Consider the following 16,979-nt stretch of genomic DNA (forward strand, 5'->3'; position numbering starts at 1 on the left):
GCAAAATTGACTCTTGGGAACTTGAAGAAAATCTACGTAGTAGAGGTCTCCTCTTCTAGAGCCTTCCCCAATCAATCTTCCGGACTGGCGATCCTGTATCCAACATTTATTAGAAGAAAATTTTATATCGCAACCATGGTCCGAGAGTTGGGAAACGGAAAGAAGATTTAGGTTAAGGTTTGGGATAAAACGAATTTTTGGAACAAAGAAGTCTTGTTTTTCAAAATTACCTATTCCTTTAATCTCAAGAGATGTACCGTCCGCGGTTGATACAAAGGATGGAAAAGCACTTTTAGAAAAATTTGAAAGAGTGCAATAACTAGGGGTCATGTGAAAGGATGCCCCGGAATCTAAAAGCCAAGATGTCTTACCGGGGGAAGAGGATGACATAGCGGCTCCGGAAGTACCTCCCTTGAGAAGAGGTTGTAGGGCTTCCACGATTTGTTGAAGAGAAAGAGACTCACTTGATAAAGGGGGTCGTTCTTCAACTTGAGATGCCATAGCCGTTGCAATCAATTTCTTCCATTTAGGACACAAGGGTTTGATATGTCCGGGTTCTTTACAATGATAGCAAGTTACTTTGCTATAGTCTCTTTTGCCATACCGATCATTTCCTCCTTGACCTTGATTCTTGAAATGAGGAGGTCTATAGGTCCTCATGTTATTTCCCGGTCTTGACACGGCATTAGCCATTTCACCATCTTCTTGAGTAGAAGAAGTAACAAGAATGCTAGGGTTATTTTTGCCAATCCCCATACGGGTTTCTTCACCACTTAGCTTGGTGATAACATCTTCGAGTGAGGGGGATGTGAAGGCGGAGAGAAGAGAGGACCGAACTTGTTCAAATTTGGGTCTAAGGCCATTTAAAAAATTGAAGAACCGGTCTTCTTCAAGTTGTTTGTGCCTTAATTCGATAGCCTCACCACTCCATTTAGGTTCAAGGATTGCGAGCTCGTCCCAAATAGAGGATAATTCGGCAAAGTACTCCCGAATGGTCATGTCATTTTGTTGGAGAGTCAAAGCCCTCTTTTGAAGAAAGTACTTGTGGGATAGATCTCTTGAGGTGTACATTTTCTCAAGATATACCCAAGCTTCGGAAGCCCTTTTAAATTTGATGATGTTGGCATTTATCTTGGTCTCGACGGATGAGAAAATCCAAGATAATATCTTGAAGTTCTTCATTTCCCAATCATCATGTTTCTTAGAATACTCTTCAAGGGCCTTTTGTCTTTCATCCCCTTCAAGAATCTTAATATCACCTCCTTCAACAATGGTAATTTTGGGTTCCGGTTCCGGTATGGATCCATAAACGTAACCCCAAAGCCCCTTTCCTTTAATATGGGCTTCCATATTACCGGCCCAAACATGATAGTTTGAGCCATTAAGCTTAAACCCAAGAGAGAAATGGGAGTCTTTTTCGCCCATTAGAGAGGAAAGAATGCAAGAGATAGTATGTACCTTAATTACTTTTTGCGTCTTTCTTGACAAAAGAAGCTCCTAAAATATTGCTCGAAGAAGATGATCCTCTTTGATTTAAAAAAACTTGAAGGCACGCTTCCCGAGGAATGCAAAAGAAGGCGAGTCGCAATTCTTCTTCTTCAACGAGGCTCTGATACCATGTAAATGTATCTTCAACAAGATACTTTAGTCGATAACACAACAACCTTAAGAATAAATGTGTGAACATACACACCCAAGAACACTTGTGCACAACAAACACATCACACCGAATCACAAATGTGCACTTGCACCCATAAGTTTCATAAACACTAAAGAGGTTGGGCTATAATCCCAAATCCCTTAAATAAATACAAGAGGAGCTGCCCATATAAATAGGGCTTGGAGGAGGCCTTGGGAGGGGCTCCACATAGTCGTTGGAGCCCCTCCAACGGTCACAAATGTGACCGTTGGAGGGGTCCAACGACTAGTGGGTTGGGCCCCTCCCAATGCATGTACAATGCAATAAATGCAAAAACAAAAATACAAAAAGAAAAAGAAAAAAGAAAAAAGAAAATACAAAAAAAACATATTCTTGAAAAAGAATGTGTAAAATTCCTAAACTACCCTTACTATGACTATATATATTTTATATATATAATTGGTAAATACATATACATATATTATATATATGTATATGTATTACCTTATATATATAAAATATATATACGAAATTACAAGTTTGATTACATAATTTAACGCACGCCCCATCTAGGAGGAAGCACCTCTCTTGGGGTGCCTGTTGGTCTTTCCCACATCAGGTCCTAGTCCTAGTCTGACCCACATCCATTAAACCCAGCCCATTACGTCTTTCCCATGCCTGTTTTGTCCTTACTATTTTAAATAAGCCTGATACTAAACTCTCTTGACTTCAACTTGTATTGACTAGATCTTGAGCTGCCGCTCCATTGTCATAGATGTATCCAACCCATTTCATCTCAACGGCCTTGGTCACCTTTAGTAATATCCCAGGGGTCCGATCTGGTCTGTTGCTTGTAATGCTTCACTCAGTTGAGCCCCATGTTCCCATCTTGCATAATGGATCTGCAGATCTGATCTGATCCCAAGATCCTATTTACCCTGAATTACAAAACGGAGCCCATGATCCGGTTCAAGTTCCAATTACAATGATCTTGGTTCCAAGTTCTACATTGAGTCCTTAAAACCAATTTGAGGTTCAAATCCATTGAGGTCCTTATTGGTCAGTCCGCCCTGGTATGGTTGGTGTGTGAGTTTTCAGTTGCATTCAAAAAATATTTCTAGTAAATGCATTCTGTTCTCATTTCAGTGGGCTTGTTTGTTAGTTTTTGAAAATGCTAGGCGTTAATCTGATTTACAATTGAAATGCTCACATATATCTGTCTACAACTCACAAAGAGAAGTCTGTGCCACTGATTCCATCTTCATTGCAGCAGCTAGCTCATTGGCCTTCATGTGTGCACATTGTATACGATGCCACCAATGGGCTACAAGGTGCACAATCACAAAAGACACTTATGGGCACAATACACAAACACACAAAAGATAAAAATAATCTTTATTGAACAATAATATGCACACACAATGCATAAAAGAATAAGGGGCAAGAGACCCCCTTATATATATGTATATATATATATATATATATATATATATATATATATATATATATATAGAGAGAGAGAGAGAGAGAGAGAGAGAGAGAGAGAGAGAGAGACTTGCAGCCATTGGGGAGCTCCCAATGACTACATGGCCAAGGACAAAAATGCGCTTGGCCAAAGCCTAAAATCCCTAACTTAAAAATAAAGGCAAAAATAAATGTAAAAAAATAAAATCTGTCCCTAATGGACAGATTCCTTACAAGAAGATTTTACATAAATACCTTTAGAGGGTATATATATATATAAAGAGCACCATATTTTAATACCCCTTCCTTAAACTCACGGAATCACAACCGAGAGTTTGCCAAGAAGAAAGTGAAATCTTGGAGATGATAGCGCCTTAGTGAAGAAATCCGACAGTTGATACTCAGATGACACATTAATGAGTGATGATCTTTTACAGGAATTCTTCACGGACATGGTGACAATCCATTTCAATATGTTTTGTTCACTCATGAAATGTATGATTGCTTGCAATATAGACGATGCTCTTGTTATCACAACATAATCTTGAGGGTTTATTTATGAAAATTCCTAAGTCTTCTAGTAACTGTCGCAACCACACCAATTCAGAAGTCGTAGTGGCCATGACACAATATTCGGCTTCTGTAGAGGATAGACACCTTTTGATGCTTTTTGCATCTATAAGATATCAAGGAATTACCTACAAAAATACAAAATCCGGTAGTTGAGCGACAATCGTTTACATCTCCTTCTCGATAAGAGTCAGAATATGCAATAACATCTAATGGGGAGAAAGATGATAAAAATAAACCATGATTATAACGGTTAAGATTAATGTTATATATATATATATATATATATATATATATATATATATATATATATATATATATATATATAACTAGCTTTGAACTCCCAACAACTAGAATTCTAGCCATTGGGAGCTCTCTCTCTCTTCCATTTGAGACCTTTCCCTCTCTTTTCTTCTCTGTAAAGTGAGAGAGTGATGGGTAGTATGAGGGTTTTGTATTATTTTTTTCATTGAGTGCATTGTAGTGAGGCTTGAATGTAATTTTATTTTTTGTATTTCTTTTAATGTCCATTATGAATAAAATTATCTTTTTACATTTTGATATATGTCTTTTAATTCTTAAGTTTCGTATAATGTTTTGAGTCTTGGGAGATCATCTTGGAGTGCATTGGATTCTGCACCATTTTGCGACATGGTATTAGAGCGAGACATCGGTCTTGGAAACGATTCATATTGGTAAATGAAATGGACTCAAAGGTTTTGCATTCCGCTATGTATCTTTGGCTTATTGTCTTTTATATGTATGGTAAGTTTTAAAAAGATGTTATGTTAAAAATAAATATTTTTTGTGAAGTATGTGAAAAATTGTGATGTTTTGATATGTCTTAGACTATGGAAATGTGTAGTGTAAAACTCTAATTTGCATATGCTTCTACACACTCATTTCATTTGATCAAAAATATTTATTTTTGTATTGTTCCTTATTGTGTATCCTCTTATGGGTATTGTAAGAGTGGTCCTTAGAGAACACCTTTGTAGTTAAGTTGAATATGTGGCTTCTTATAATATTATGTGTTTTGGAAAAATACTAAAATTTATATTTCTTGACATATGTATGTCTTTGAAATTTTTATGATGTGATCAAGCATAATCCTTTATCGTGATCTATCTTTAATGTGGTTTTTTTTAATGTGTTATTTCTTATATATTTGAGCAATATTGCTCTATTAAGTAAATATTATTTTCAAATGACATGTGTTGGATTCAGATTTTCTTTTATATATATATGCCTTAATTATTGAAAGGCATAAACTTGACTTGTTATCATATAAAATGTGTTTATCTTTTGAGATTTCTCTCTTGGATATTGATATTCTTGGGAATCTTCAATTTGACTGTCTTCAATTGCTTCATAATAGACTTATGATTTATCTCTAACTTCTTAAGTCATATGTGTTCTTGTCTCTTTAATGCGATTTATTGATCTTTTGTATAAGAATTGCTTAGTGCACTTGGTTCTCATTTGTAGACTTATGATCTTTTGTGAGATTCTCAAACTTCATAATTTCATCACCTCTATGAAGAGTGTCTATATTGAACATGACTTGTTATTTGCTTATTCAAGATTATGAAAATTGTCATAAGGCATCTTGTATTGCATATAATTGCATCAATTGATACTTGTGCATATGATTGCACTATATTCATTCGAAATTTACATCTACTGGTGTTAGGATTTGATTTGATAATTTATTTTTCAAATCGGTTCTTATATATGAACTCACTTATTTGAAAATTGATTTTCGTGAGTATTTATTGCCTCCTTATAGCATTTGTGTTGTCAATCACAGATTTTTATATGATGCATCATTCTTCTTGGCCTTGTTATTGTTGAATCAAAGATGTTTGTTGGGGTAAGTTGTGTGCACTTCGTTTTATGTCATTTTAGATTGTCTAACTTGTAGCTTGACTCTAACTGTCAGTTATGTGATCTCTGATTGTGGGTGTGTTGAATCATTCATTTGTTTTTGGCCATTGTCTTTATTATGGATGCTTATAATTATGTGTATCTGTGATGACTATCTATTTTTTGAAACCATAGTGTTTCGAAATATGTTTAAAATTAATATTCTTTTTCTTGATGGCATTAGTGTGTTTCCATTACAAGTCTTCTTACCTCGGGTGTCTTCTCCTTTGTATGTAAGTGTCATTATATGTAGACGCGAGATGTTTATGATTTTAGCCCATTGTTGGCATTATACTTTTGTTCTAGTCGCTGATACATTTATTTTTTAAGTGTCATTATATGTAGACAAAAGATGTTTATTTACACCTTTGTGTGTGATTTTAGCCCATTGTTGGCATTTTACTCTTGTTCTAGTCGCTGATACACTTGTTTTTTGAGTGTCATTATATATAGACGAGATGTTTATTCACACCTTCGTGTGTGATTTTTGCCTCTCATTGGCATTATGGTCTTGTTCTAGTCGTTGATACACTCGTTTTAAGTGTCATTATATGTAAACAAGAGATGCTTATACATACCTTCGTGGTATGTTGATTATGCTCTTGTTCTAGTCACTGATACACTTGATATTTGGGGTTTGGAAGCTTAAGAGGTGATTGCTTGTGGTGGTTAATCAGAGTTGTCAGTCGAGGAAGCGGGAGCGGGAAGCGATTCAGGAAGCGGAAGCGGGAAGTGAGACACTTTTAAAATTTTAGGAAGCGGGAAGCGCGAGACGACTTAGGAGCGAACTAAGAAGCGCCTCGAAAGCGACCTAAGAAGCGAAGAAGGAAGCCACATAGGATTCGAGTGTGAAACGAATAAGAATCGAAAGGGAAGCAAAAATGTAATTATATGTTTTTATTTTATCAAAAAATAAGATTTATGTCATTATTGACAAAATAAAACATGTATCTAAGACAATAAATAATATAAGTTGTAATTATCTAGCAAATGCATCATATTATAATTCTCAAGCATTTAAAAAATCATACATCAAGAGAAGATCATAATTTACATTCTTGGTGCAACCATTTAACAAATGCATGCAAACACTAAATAATGCATTAAGAAAATAAATAAATTTGATTAAAAAACGTACCTTTTTCAACGAAAAAATCAAATGACTTGTTATTTGATGTTGTGATTGTTGTAAATCTTGTCATCTCTGCAACATAGAAAATGAGAAATTAATAAACTCAAAGATTACATAGAGATATGGTTAAAATTTTAAGCTATAAAGTTTTAAACTGTAAATTATAAGCTACAAAGTTCTAAACTCTAAACTTAAAATTAACATAATCCACTACTTCACTTCATCATGCAAGATTCAAAATAAAAGTACATATCAAACCAGCAAAATATTACAAGACTATGACAAAAAAGTAACACAAAAGTTTTTAAGTTGGACTAATCCAACTACATCATAAAAAAAAATTAATATTTCAAGAGTTCATTAATATGTCATATTTCTCTTTCCCTTCAAGTCAGCAATAGATCACGAATTTTCTGCATCATCGCGTGCTTCTTGTCCTCCACGACCATGCCTTCTGCTCCTTCCTTCATTTCCTATAATGAATACGTTAAAAAATTAAAATGTTCAAAAACCATAATTTAAAATATAAAAAACACAATATCAACATACCTTGTTTAGGTCTCCTGCTAAAGAAACGATCAATCCGACCTTGAGGAACTGATGGTCGCTCTTGTATCTCTACAGTTCTACTAGCTCTATTGGATTGATTTGTATCCTCTTCAACTTCATTTGTACGTATGATTATTGGAGGTAATGGAGCTCTTGGTTGTGCATCTTTATGTTTGGATTTGGAAATAGTGCTTGATTGTTGTGCACTATCATCCAAATCTTTCCAACGCATCTCCTCTAATCTCAACGTATTTTCTTCTACAATAGGAAGTTCTGGATTGATATCCCATTTTCGACTAGGTTTTTTATAGCGATTGTTGCATATTTTTATAATAAAAATATAAAATATGAATGGTAATAAATAATCAATGATAGAAAAAGAGAAAAAAAATACCAAAACAAAAGTACAACACAATTTAATCATACAATGTAACTATAGGTGCTCCACACTCTTTCTGCAGAAGATGTGCTAATAGGTTGGGATAAAACCTTAATGGCTAATGCTCTCAACTCAGGTGTATCACCACCATAAAAACGTCACCAATTAAGCACTGACATTATAGGATTCAATGCATCTATTCTTGCTGCATTTCGGCTAAATCTTTCACTTTTTTATGCAAAAGCCACAAGTTGTGACCTATAAAGTGTAGAGAGCTCTTTATTTCCAGCAGATATCACTTTAAGCGCGAGCATCACACCATCTAAGATATCATTATCCTTTTCTGCAAAAAAAAATGTTTAGTAACTATAACAAGAAAATGTAAATGAAATAAAAAAATAATTAAATCATTAAACTTTATTAAATAGATAAAATAAAATTTTTACCAGGGGAAACTCTTTTGACCCCTCCTGATGCTGGGATCTTGAGATACTCTGACTCGTAATATTTTGGAGTAAGCATGTGAGCTAGACTGTGACGAGGCACATTCATTCTATCCCATCTATTTGAGACAAGCTTATGAATCTTTTCATACAAATTTGGTTGTCCTTTTAGATTGTCTTTGATTTTCCCCAACATGTTGTTTATGCCTTTATACACTTCACCAATTATAGGACCTTCCTGATCACATAATTTAATCATCTTATAGATGTGTTTTGTAATCAATAATGCTAAACGTACATAATCTCAATATTCTTCATCAAGAACAGTTGTTTCTGTTGTAACAGTCATTTTTTTCATAGTTTCATCCGTGCATGATTGTTTCCACTCGCTCCATTTATCTGAAATTACTGTGAGCCTCAAGCTCTCTCTCACATCTCAAGCAAGCGCTTCAAAGTAGTATAATGTGAAGCGAACCTTGTTTTTGCAATCTTTATTACCTCTAATTTTTCATTGCTTCTAAAGATTGCTAGTGCTTTTGAATGATTTGTGATATACTTCACAATTTCTTTACTCTGCAAATATGTTTCTCCCAACCAATGAAACTCATGTGCCAAATCCTTGAAGATCAAATTAAGTGTGTGCACAACACAAGGTGACCAAAAAATATACTTGTACGTTTGTTTTAATTCTTCACCTGCTAACTTGCAATTTGCTGCATTTTCTGTAATCACTTGCACTACATTAGAAGGCCCCACAAGTTTAAATCCCGTCTTCAAAAACTCGGCAATGTTTGCAGCTGACTGTTGCACATTAGAAAAATCGCTTGCATATAAGAACATCGAGCCAAAACAGTTTGAGGCAAGTATATTTATCAAGTGTTTGTTCTTGATATTTGTCCAACCGTCTGAGACAACGGAAACTCCAAACTCCTCAAACTTTTCTCGAAATTCATTTAACTCCCTGTGAACACGCTCTTTCTCACTGTCAAGCAACGTTGTTCGCGCTTTTTCATATGATGGGGGTTTATATCCGGGCACTTTACTAACTGCAAATATCATCTCTTCCCAATATGGTGATCGAAGCACATTGAAAGGTATGCCATTTGCACAAAAAAATCTAATAATTTTGTGATCTATATCATCTCTTTCTACCTTTTTAAAGGTATCATGAATATCAACTGTTTTTCGGCTTCTACTAGATGATGTAGTCATACTAATAGGCGTCTTCGGTTTATTAATTCTTGATCTCCTCAACTCAAATGTGCTTGATGAAACCTCCATTCGTCGAACTTGCCTCTTAATTTTTTTTGCCAATTCTGCATTTTTTTCAACTACAAGACAAAAGGCAATCCCAACACTTTATCCCTTTGCAGCTCCCATAAGATGTGCAAAAACTCGAGTATATGACCCATGATAAATATTTTTGCAGTGCCTGCACATAAAAACCCGGGTTCCACCTTGCTTTCCTTACCCACTCTTCTTTTGTTTCAATACATGGCGCCATAGCACAATTGTTTTATGCATGCTAGGTGGTTCAACATCTTGGTCATCTTCATAATAGTAGTCATCCAAGTCATATTCTTCTTCGTCTTCCTCATCAAAACAAATTTTATTTCTCTCCTCAAACTGATATGGACAATCAGAAAACCCCTTGCCCTTTCTTGCATTGGCATTCCCAACTCCACTAGATGATTCATGCTCCAAATTGTACAAAGAATCATCATCTTCATCATAATTGTCATGATCATAGCTTGTGATGGTCATTAATGAAGCAAAGAACATACAAATATACCTGCATCATAAAAGTATAAGAATCATTTTAGAACACTTTAAAAAATCTATTATTAACAACAAATGATGGAGAGTGAAGAACACAAATCATTACTCTCGTAATTTACCAATTAATAAAACAAAAAAATAAACATCCTTTAAGGAGGTGAGGATTTATGATTCTATAATATACTATGATAAAGCTGACAAAATTAAAAAAAGAAAGAAAAAAATATTTTGGCCGATTGATTTTTTGAAAGTTTTAAAAACATGATCATGTCTCTGAATTCAACATTTCAAGAGCTTAGAAAATGGTTTTGATTAACCTTTTTGTTATTGATGCTTAGAAAATTCTAGAGGGATGAATGAAGAAGATGGGTTTTGGTAAACGTGGTTTAAAAAAAGACTTAGTCCCAAGTTTGAACTATAGACAGCTCAACCAAGTCCCATCAACTTGTAACACTATTAAGTATGAATTACATAAATAGGTATTATCTTTGACATTCCCAACCATTCAAATTATGAAATCAAATTATTGTTGACATGCCGTTACATTGAAAACCAAATAAGTTACCCCGTGGCATGTGTTTGAAAATTTAAATAGCTTCTGTTTCCACAAACTGCTGAGACAATGAGATTACATTTATCTCATTGTCACATGGATATGGCCATATATAGGGGATATAAACATTTTATGCATTTGGTCAAAATTAATATTCACAATGTTGTACAATATTATTGTCTGGCTGCCACACCGAGTTTCACTTGGCCAAAATTGGAGTCAAGATTAACTATATAATTTCCACTACAAAATGTAAAACTACATTAAATATTCTTGTTATCAGTTACATGAAATAAAAAGGACAAGAGGGGGGGGGAATCTTCTGAGAATGTCAACAATAAAAATTAACTAAAATGACATGATTTTCTTGTCCAATATGAGGAGCAATATAAATCATGTATGTGTGTCTTGTTACCTATTCCAACAAAAAAAATGACCATTAAAAGGTCATGAGCAAAATATGAAGCACGACATGGACCTAGGAAATATAATAAAAAAACTTTGCTGATGGAATATTTAATTATGTGGAATTTTGTGGTGAAAATAAGAATAGGAGAAGTGAACTACCTCTCTTAGCAGGGTCATAAGATCTCCACCAACACAATATTCTAATACCAGCCATAAATGTGCCGAAGTTTCATACGGATTACTGCTGGCAGGCCAGCAAGGCCATTAGCAAGGTGGGAACTCAATCCCACCTAACCGATTATTGTTGGCAGGCCAACAGAGCAAGGTGGGAACTCAATCCCACCTGCGCGATTAGCTGTTGGCATGCCAGCATGGCCATTAGCAAGGTGAGAATGAGCTTCCCAAAAAGCCAGCCTGGGGTCAGTATGAATGAAGGGGAACATATAGGCAAGTCTGATAGAAAACCCATGCTGACCCCTTTTCATCGAGGACCCAACAGAGAGAGTGAGAGAGCGTGAGAGAGAGGAGAAAGAAGAAATAGAGTGAGAGAAGAGAAGTGAGCGTACCTGAATGGATTCATCGCCAGAAGTAGGGAGGAGGTCGCTGGAACTCGGAACTCGCAAAAAACTCAAGAGAGAGAGAGAGAGAGTCTCGAATGCTTGAAAAAACAAAACCCTAAGCCCTTAGGGTTTTGTTTTTTCACGAGTTTTGTAAAATGCCAATTTTACCCTTAGTTAAAGGGCATATTCACGTGTTGATTTTTAAAGCACACGTGTAAAAAAAAAATTAAGGGCAAACTAGTCATAACGTTGAAAAGTGTCCCCTTTTAAAGGGGTACGCGTCCCCCATTAAAGGGACACACGTACCCCTTTAAAGGGAAGAACATCTCCCTTTAAAGGGGGACGCGTACCCTTTTAAAAGGGTACACGATCCCCATTAAAGGGACACACGTACCCCCTTAAAGGGAAGCATGTCTCCCTTTAAAGGGGGACGCGTACCCCTTTAAAGGGGGGACACACTTCCTTAATAAAACATGCGCTTCCCCACGCGTTTCGGAAGTGTCACGTTTCGCGCTATCGAAGCGCGCTTCCTTTATCCCATGGATGTTTTCGGTAACTCTGGGTTAAATCAATGTTTTAATTTGCAAAATTCATTCATTATGATGTATGAGATTTTTTAAAATTATTCGTAATTTACCTAAACTTATTTTTTCTTTTATGAGAAATGGTTGAAATATTCTCATGCATTTTGCATTATGCTTTAGTTGTATGAGTTATTCCATGGTTAATTGTCTTGCATAATTTGTATAAGTATATACTTTTTCAAGCACATATTCATTAAATAATATATTTTTTACTTGTTTATGTTGCCCTTCGTTGGTCCTTTGTGTTGTCCTATAGTGGACTTGTGCTTTTGAACTTTTGTGCTTATATTATGCCTTTGTGCCTTTGTATTATCCACTTTTGGACTTTTATGTGCTTTTGCACTTTGTTTTGTTGTAAATTTTGCATATTTTATTACATGATTTGTAAAGCATTTTGTGAGAAATACAATTCCTCTTTTATTCTTTTAGGCTTTGTGCCTTTTGTTCTATTGTAAAAGTGATATTTTTTGTCTCTTTTGTGAGATTGTTGTTGGTCCATTAGAGACCATTTTAGATTTGTGCACTTGTGTAGCCTCTTATTGGCATTGTAATTGTGCTCTATCGTTTTATTATGTGTTTTTCTAGGCATTTTATTAGTAAAATCTCGTATGTATATGCCCATAATGGCTATTGTGTGCATTTGATTGCTCTTGAGTGCTTGGGCACTTCTATTGTATTTGTGTGAGTCCTCATTTGGATTTCTTTATTTTTTGCTTATTTCCAAGTACGTGTGACTTTTTTATTGATTCTAAATTATTGCATGGTTCATACATGCATTAATTGTTAGTTTAAAATATTGCTTCTAATTGATTCATGCCTATTTATATCTTTTGCTGTGTAAAGATGGTTTGTTATTGAGTTATTTCTTTATAGTACTAATAATGATGAAAAATTTATGACACATTAATGTCTTTTGAGATAAATATATATGTGCATGATTTTCATTGTTTTCATCTCTCGTAATATTATTCTATTATGATTGAGTTTGTCAATGACTATCGTGTTTGTAGTTAATGACTGTTCAAAATTCTTACTTTAAATGATTTTGAAAAATATTAAAATTGACTTATTTTGCACGTATCTTATGCTTGTGTGCTTGACCATCCTCTCTCCATAATATATATATATATATATATATATATATATATATATATATATATAAAGTGTAGTTATTTTTTGTTAGACTGCTTTTGTTTTTGCTCTCTTTACAAGTTCTTCAAATATTGGCGAGATGAATGATTCTAAAGACATTTCAAGAGTATCAAGGATTAATGATATTGAAGATCCTTTATGAAATAAAGCATGTTGAAGAGGAGAAAAGAAAAAGTTGTCTTCACGATTAGCCCTAATCACCCTTAAGTAGTGATTAGGGTCAATAAAGAAAATTACACAAGAGACCAATGAGAAGTTAAAATATACACCAGACCACCTTATAACTTTTCTAATTTCTAATAACCCCCTCATGATAATAACTCTCAACACTCCCCCTCAAGCTGGAGCATAGATGTCAATCATGCTCAGCTTGTTACATCACTTTGAGAATTCTGCTATAGGAAGGGGTTTGGTAAAAACATCTGCTACTTGATCTTCTGAAGAAACATGAACCATTGATATATTTCCTCTCGAATATAATGGCAATCTATCTCAATATGCTTAGTCCTCTCATGAAATACACGATTATTAGCGATATACGTCGCTGCCTTGTTATCATATATCATCATCATAGGCAGAGCGACCTTTATGCTCAATCCGGTAAGCATAGATTTTATCCAAGTTATTTCAGCAGCAGTTTGTGCCATGACTCTATATTCTGACTCAGCACTTGATCTTGCTACTACAACTTGTTTCTTGCTTCTCCAAGAAACTAAGTTGCCACCAACAAAGACACAGAACCCGGTAGTAGATTTACTATCATCCACAGACCCTACATAATCAGAATCAGTATATGAAACTACATCAAGATTTGCCCCCTTTTTAAACATACGTTTTCTTGGAGATGTCTTCAGGTATTTAAGAACCATCATAACTGCCTCCCAATGAACTTTTCTTGGTTTATCCATGAATTGACTCAACTTGCCAACAACAAATGATATGTCAGGCCTGGTTACAGTAACATAGAGAAGTTTACCAATGAGAATCCTATAGGACTTACTATCAACCGCCTCAGATTGCTCGTCATACAAGAGTAGTTTAGGATTCATGGGAATATTGGCAGGTTTTGCACCAAGCATCCCTTTCTCTTGTAAAAGATCTACATATTTTCTCTAAGAAAGGACCATACCTTCTCTATTTCTGGCTACTTCAATTCCCAAGAAGTACCTGAGAGGACCCAGATCCTTTGTAATAAAGTATTTTTGCAGATATGCCTTGGTGCTGGAAATCTCCTGCTCATTATCTCCAGTTAAAATTATATCATCAACATAAACAACCATAATCACACGACCTTTAGAGCCATTCTTTATGAACAAAGAATGATCTGATGGTGACCTCTGGAAGCCAAATTTAGACATTACCTCGAACAATTTGTGAAATCATGCACGCGGGCTTTGCTTTATCCCATATATTGCCTTTTTTAGTTTACACACTTTGCCACACTCCCCCTGTCGCTCAAAACCAGGTGGTTGTTACATATAGATAGTCTCAGATAGATCCCCATATAGAAAGGCATTCTTCACGTCAAGTTGGGTCATACTCCACCCATGATGAACAACCAAAAAAATAACTAAGCGTATAGTACCCATTCTGGCTATGGGAGAGAAAGTCTCAAAGAAGTCCACCCCATATGTTTGGGTGTAGCATTTGGCAACTAGACGCGCTTTGTGTCTCTCCAGAGTGCCATCAGAATGATATTTAATAGTGTATACCCACTTACACCCAACAATATCTGCATCAGAAGGAGGATCGACAAGCTCCCACGTCCCTTGAGAAATCAAGGCATCCATTTCTTCTTGCATTGCTTGTTTCCACTGAGGATCTAATAAAGCCTGTTAATAGATTGATAGGACTGGTGGTGGCAGATAAAGCAGATAGAAAGTTTTGCATGCGTTTTCCAATCCTGTCTGTGGACACAAACTTTGAAATTGGGTGCAGAGTACACTGACGCATGCCTTTCCTCAGGGCTATGGGCAGATCATTTTCAATCTCAGGATCTGCTCTACTATCATCAAGAGAAGCAATAGATTCTTCAACATAATCTGAATCCCTGTCAGCAGGAAGAGAAGACGAAGAAGGCCCACGAGAGGAGGCTTGACGACGAATATACACCAATGGAGGATCATGGAACCGAGTTGAAGAGGGATCAGAACATAATGAAGGTCCTAAAGGTACCGACTCCAAAGGAATAGGAGAAATGGGTAATGGAAACGATTTAGGCGTATCAGGATTCACACGAGACGCACAAGGCGAAAAGTAAGGAATAGTCTCAAAGAAAGTGACATCCGCACTGATATACTCTTTACGAGCAATGGGGTCAAAACATTTGTATCCCTTGTATATGTCTGACCCGATCCATTTATATAATGGATCGGGTCCAGATCCAATTAGTATAGAATGTATATTAACTCCTTTTAAAGGGTATTTTCGTACCCTAGTTTTACACACTAATTGTATTAATAGAATAAGAGGGCAGTCACGATGGACTGACCCCCTTTTCTCTTGATATCGTTTTCTCTTTCTCCCTCTCCCTCTCTCTCTTCTCTCTCTGCAGATGACAGGACCATGCAGAGAATAACGAGCGTTATTTCTCACATGGTATCAGAGCTATCATCTGGGAACGTAAGGCATCAGGTGCGTGAATCAGTGTGGTTGGCCTAAACGAGGCTGGTTGACCTCGGTCTGGATCTGCGTGGGCTGCATCGTTTCTTGTCCATCAACGTAAATCTGGAACGTAAGGCAGCGTGAATCTGGAACGTAAGGCACAGGCAGCGTGAATCTGGAACGTAAGGCACAGGTTACCTCCTTTCTATTTCTGAAAAACTCGACTGAGGCATCAACGTGAATCAGGGAACGGAAGGCACAGGTGAGTGGATCTGTGTGGATCTAAAAGAGGCTGGTTGACGTCGGTTCCACAAGGACAGGTTTTCTCTTTCCTATTTCTGAAACTCTTTCCTATTTCTGAAACTCTTTCCTATTTCTGAAACCCTTTTCCTTTGAGATTCTATCATCGTGATTCTATTTTTCATTTCAGATTCCCTTTTCCTTTGAGATTCTATCATCGTGATTCTGTTTTTCATTTCAGATTTCTGTGTTTTTTCCTTTTTGTTAATCTGTTTTTCTTTTGCTAATCCCTGTTGTTTTCTGTTTTCGTTGACTCGAAAAGGAGTGTCTGCAAATCACTGTTGCTCTCTCTGTCAACATCTGTCAGCCGAGTATTCTCTTTTTGTTAATCTGTTTTCTTTTTGTTAATCCTTGCTGTTTTTCTGTCTTCGTTGGATCTGAAAAGAAGTGTTTGCTGTTTGTTTATCCCTGCTGTTTCTGTTTTCTGTTGCTCTCTCTGTTGACATCTATCAGCCGAGTATTTTCACTGGTCGAGTACTCAAAGCAGTGGTTTGTTTTGTTTTTCTTTTATATACCTAAGTGTCAGTTCAATCAAATGGATTTTACTCATGGAAATTCATGCCTGTCCTCAAGTTTCCTCGGCCAACTAGTCTCTGAAAAACTGAATAACTGTAACTTCCTAACCTGGAAAAGACAGATCATCCCGTTTATAAAGAGTCAGGACCTCTCTGGTCATCTGGATGGATCGATTCCACCACCTCCAGAATTTCTTTCGCAAGAAAAGGCCGATGATAAAGGAGAACAATCTGTTGTTCTTCACAAGAATCCAGAATATGTTGCTTGGATGAAGAGGGATCAATCGTTAGTGGCGTATATTACCTCAACTCTTTCACAGGAGGTCCTTATTGCTCTTCCTGATGATTGTTCGGCAACGGAACTGTGGGATATGTTAGTTCAAACATATTCACAAATCTCTGAGGCAAAAATTATGTTTCTT

General features: G+C 35.9%; 1 protein-coding gene across 4 annotated transcripts in view; it reads left to right on the top strand.

Moving 5' to 3' along the window:
- The window catches only part of LOC149818362 (uncharacterized), a 134,574-nt gene that overhangs the window by 97,336 nt on the left and 20,259 nt on the right, over positions 1–16,979 (top strand). The window contains exon 17 of one of the 4 annotated variants that reach the window (XR_016427158.1): positions 5,484–5,546. The exons of the other annotated variants lie outside the window; for them this stretch is intronic. The gene's annotated coding sequence lies outside the window, so the exon portion shown is untranslated. The remainder of the gene's footprint in view (positions 1–5,483; positions 5,547–16,979) is intronic. 4 annotated transcript variants of the gene reach the window in all.

The sequence above is a fragment of the Nuphar pumila genome, chromosome 13 (assembly GCF_984573655.1).
Source record: "Nuphar pumila chromosome 13, dmNupPumi1.hap1.1, whole genome shotgun sequence".
Classification (NCBI taxonomy): domain Eukaryota; kingdom Viridiplantae; phylum Streptophyta; class Magnoliopsida; order Nymphaeales; family Nymphaeaceae; genus Nuphar; species Nuphar pumila.